This window comes from Globicephala melas, chromosome 17, assembly GCF_963455315.2.
Source record: "Globicephala melas chromosome 17, mGloMel1.2, whole genome shotgun sequence".
NCBI classification, from domain to species: Eukaryota; Metazoa; Chordata; class Mammalia; order Artiodactyla; family Delphinidae; genus Globicephala; species Globicephala melas.
The window spans coordinates 45532241-45537344 of NC_083330.1; positions in this window are offsets into that span (position 1 = coordinate 45532241).

Genomic DNA, 5104 nt, shown 5'->3' on the forward strand with positions numbered 1-5104 from the left:
TTTGAATTTTTACACAGTGATAGATAACTGAAACAAAAATTGGCACCTAGTAATGCAATGCTGCATAAGCAAAACCTAGAACATGTAGAACTGGCTTTGGGAGCAGAAGGTGGATAGAGGCCTGAAGACTTTCAAAAAGGCTATTAGTGAAGGCTGGCAGAGCAGTGAGGAGATTGCTACTGATTGCTAGAGCAAGGGGTAAGCCATGTGTATACCAGAAGAGATTTTATTGAAACTGTTGCCTGGGGTAACAACACAAATAGAAAGGGTGCCTCATGAACTTGTGGATCCGGCTAAGGAGATTTCCAGGCAAAATGTTGAAAGTGTCAACTGGCTTCTTTTAGTTTCCTATGCTACGATAAAATACAAGAAGAAAGGAATGAGCTAAATAAAGAACTATTTGAGCAGAATTTAGAAGAAATATAGACAGTCCAGGGAAACCTTCTAGGCAGCAAAATATTTTCAAATTAAGAAATGGCCTTAAGGCAAAGATCAAATCTAGGGTGTTGCCAGTAAAACATAGCTTCAGTGTAAAATTCATATCAAAGGTGCAGCTCCAAGATCTTTTGCAAAGACCTTGGAAAGATTTAAGTTGTACCCGAGAGACCCTTAAGCCAGACAAAAAATACTTCTAAAAATTTTAAGGGCATGACTTGCAGACCCCAACAAGAGAGCTTCTAAGAATGTTAAGGTTGTTATTCCACAGCACCTCAAATCAACTTTGATGCCACTGTATATCTAGTAAACTAGCAACAGTAAATAAGAATATTAACAATCCAATGCGGATGTAGCTTCAGGGAAACGTATTGTTGGTGATGCTGTAAAACTCTTTCAGTCTTTTTGTAAAAGCAATCTGGCAACAGGTAACAAAATGTTCATGTGTTTTTCCCAAAGAATTCATCTTTAGGAATTTAGACCTAAGGAAATGACCCCCAAGAGATAATTTTAAAAGCCACTGGTCTAAACAAGCCTTCACAGTCACATTGTTTATAATAGAAAGAAACTGGAAACAGCCCAAATGTCTAAAAATAGAGCTATGGATGAGCAAACTGTGGCATATTTACATGATGGACTGCTCTAGAATCATTAAAAAGACAAGTTTATGGATTGTGTTGACTCAAGGTTATGTGGGTTTGAAATATTATTAATAAAGAGGAAAGTACAAAATGATAAGTGCAAAGCTATTTTAACTCCATAAAAATAAGTACTGTCTATTTTTCTTTTTTTCTTTTGCGGTACGCAGGCCTCTCACTGTTGAGGCCTCTTCCATTGCGGAGCACAGGCTCCGGACGCGCAGGCTCAGCAGCCATGGCTCACGGGCCCAGCCGCTCCGTGGCATGTGGGATCTTCCTGGACCGGGGCACGAACCCGTGTCCCCTGTATCAGCAGGCGGACTCTCAACCACTGCACCACCAGGGAAGCCTGTCTATCTATTTTTAATAAAATAAAGAAAATGTGCACATAACAATTTAATGTTTGGTATGTTTTAAACTTAAAGTGCTTGATATCCTAGTTTGAAAGGGTAAAGAGGATACTTTTGGTAATTACTAGGAAAAAAGTTAAGGGAAGTTAACATGTGTATATATATGTGACAGGGACCTACCTTATACTCAGCCCTTTGACACAACAACAGAACTAAAGAAGAGTAAGATATTATCCCTGGGCTCATTAACATTCAAGAAACAAATAAACAAACAAAAACAGGGTAGATTATAGCGTAGATGAATTTTTTTTTGTTTGTTGAATTCTGTGGAAAAGACCAAAGGGATTTTCTTTTTCTTTCTTTCTGGCCGCGCCTCGCGGCTTATAGGATCTTAGTTCCCTAACCAGAGATTGAACCCACGCCCTTGGCAGTGAAAGTACAGAGTCCTAACCAGAGTGCCAGGGAATTCCTCAAAGGGATTTTCAAATTGTGTTTTTAGAAATTCTAAGTTTTATAAAAACTTGCTACAGTTCTGTATTTTGTAAATGGAATTAGGCTTTAGGTAATATTGTGAAATTATACATTTTTAACCTATCATTTTTATTAAAAATGTTGTTTTTAACTATTGTCTTTGTTTTAAAATGTTCTTTTAAAACGCTTGAGCAGGGCTTCCCTGGTGGCGCAGTGGTTGAGAGTCCGCCTGCCGATGCAGGGGACACGGGTTCGTGCCCCGGTCCGGGAAGATTCCACATGCCGCGGAGTGGCTGGGCCCGTGAGCCATGGCCGCTGAGCCTGTGGGTCCGGAGCCTGTGCTCCGCAACGGGAGCGGCCACAACAGTGAGAGGCCCGCGTACCGCAAAACAAAACAAACAAAAAAAAACCTCTTGAGCATTATGGGAAAAAACAAAGGAGAAAGTAAAAAATATATATATCACCTAAAATCAATCCTACCTCTGAGAAATAATCATTGTTAACATTTTGTAAACATCATTTCAGCCAGGTTCATTTAGTCAGGGTTCAACCAGAGAAACAGAACGAGTAGGAAGATATTTTCATAGATTTATTGCACAGAAATTGTTTACACAATTGTGGTGGCTGATTACACAAGTCTGAAATCAATAGGACAGGCCATAAGGAAGGACAGGATGGAACTCTGGGGCACAGGCTGAAGCAACTGCACACAGGCAGAATTTCTTCTTCCTGAGGAAACCTCAGCTCTGCTCTTAAAGGCCTTTCAGCTGAATCAGACCCACCCAGATTATCTAGGGAAAAATCTTTAAACTTAACTTAAAGCCAACTGATCATGGATTTTAATCATACCTAAAAAATACCTTCACAGCAACACCTAGATCAGGGTCTTATTGAATAACTGAAAAGTTTAGCCTAGTCAAGTTGACATGTCAAAAACACCATCACAGTCCAACCCTTGTCAACATGGCACCCATACGCACCTCTTTAAACCATACTTAATCTCCAGATAAAGACAGTAACAAGTCATACTTCTTGACATGATATAATTATCATGTGTACAACCAAAATCACACTAATCCTTTCTCTAGAAGAGCATGCAAAGTCCTTAGGTATTGTTCACTCTTCTCCTTTGATATTCTATACTGTGATATAGATATTCTATTCTATACTGTATATCACTATACTGTGGTATAAATTTACCTTTCACAAATACATCTTATGTTTGATGATAAGGGGATAAGAGAGAGAAGAAAACAAAATATTTGCTTAACATATGTACAACCATATTCATAAAAATTAAGGAAGAAGTACTTATCACAATTAGTCCTCGTTTCTGCATCTAGTCACCTGGTCATAGTATTTACAACTACATTCTTCTACTTTTCATTCCATGTTCTCTTTGCCCTCAGCAAGCACCTCAACCAGACGTGGTTCTTTACCTGGTAGGGTGACCCAGGACTTCTTTTCCAAAGAGGCTGGGACATTAGCAGTCCAGCCTGAATGGGGCTGTTGTAGTTTTCCATCGACTTTAATCACTGAGCATGGTAGTACGGAGAAACACCCTTGAGGGATTTCCTGATTCCAGGCAGACTCTTCCTCACTGCCATTGTGTAATGGATGCCCAGTTTCTCCTTGGTAATCAGGATCACTCATCCTTCTTTGCCTACTGATTTGCAGAAATGAGGACCCCAAAGTGACCAGGTGATGGTCTCAACTTCCATCTCAATGGAATCATTGTTGTGACTCCTGGTAGAACTATTCCTCCCTTTGGAATTTACATCTCTAGACCAGCAAAGCCTAAAGACACAGGGATGGAAAGAAAAAATTTGCTAGTAGAGTACCAGCCACTCACATTTCTACCCTTTGATAGACTCATGAATCCTGGCTACGGGAGACATAGCCTCATATATTGGATGCTGATTTAGAGCACATACAGAAACCTAGAGGTCATTTCCTAACCCTGCAAGGTATTATCAAGTGAGTCTTCAGAAGGCCATTCCACTATTCTATCAAGCCAGCTGCTTCAGGATGATGAATATTGCCAGCAAAATGGTGGCACTTAATCTCCAAAGGTAGGGTAGACATGGTTACCATGATGGACAACAGAGGAAAAGCAGTAATCGGAAGAGTCTGACTCACAGAGACCTATGGCTTTGATTAGTTAACCCTGGGGTCCCAAGTAGCACATCAGTAGTTGCCAGAGAGTGGAGGTGGCCAGAGAGTGACTGCTAATGCATGCAGGGTTTCTTTTGAGGGATGACAAAAATGTTTCTGGAATTAGATAGTGGAGATGGTTGAAAAAGTACTTACAAAAATCCCTAAACCGTGCATTTTAAAGGGTAAATTTTATGGTATGGAATTTATGATACGTGATAAAGTAAATAAAGAAATCATTTACTATGCCTTTATTTTTTTTCAAAAAAAGATATATTTCATATAGGCTCGTTTTAGAAAATTAGAAAGTACAAATAACACAAAAAAGGAAAATGAAATCACTTGAGAATCAAAACAAAGAAATAACATGAGACATGGTTTCAACTTTGAAGGGACTTGTATTTGGGTACTCTATATCTTGATATACAAGCTAAAGGCAATATGATATAAAAAGTACTATTGGGGAATTTCCTGGCTGCCCAGTGGTTAGGACTCCATGCTTTCACTGCCGAGGGCTCAGGTTCAATCCCTGGTCCAGAAACTAAGATCCCACAAGCCGCTGGCATGGCCAAAAAATAATAATAATAAATTAAAATTTTTAAAATAGAAAAGTGTCCTTCAAGTCCACTCCCTGGCCCCTTAAAGAAAAAAAAAAGTACTATTAAACTATGACCTGGGGGCTTCCCTGATGGCGCCATGGTTAAGAATCTGCCTGCCCATGTGGGGGACACGAGTTCGATCCCTGGTCCGGGAAGATCCAACATGCTGCAGAGCAACTAAGCCCATGCACCACAACTACTGAAGCCCGCACGCCTAGAGCCCATGCTCCACAACAACAGAAGCCACAGCAGTGAGAAGCCCACACACTGCAATGAAGAGTAGCCCCCACTCACCACAACTAGAGAAAGCCCACGTGCAGCAACGAAGATCCAACTCAGCCAAAAATAAATAAATAAATAAAATAAATTTATTAAAAAAAAACAAAAAACCTATGACCTGTCTACTGCAGGGATTAAGTATTTCTGGACGTTCTTTACCCAGATGGGAAAAATTGCC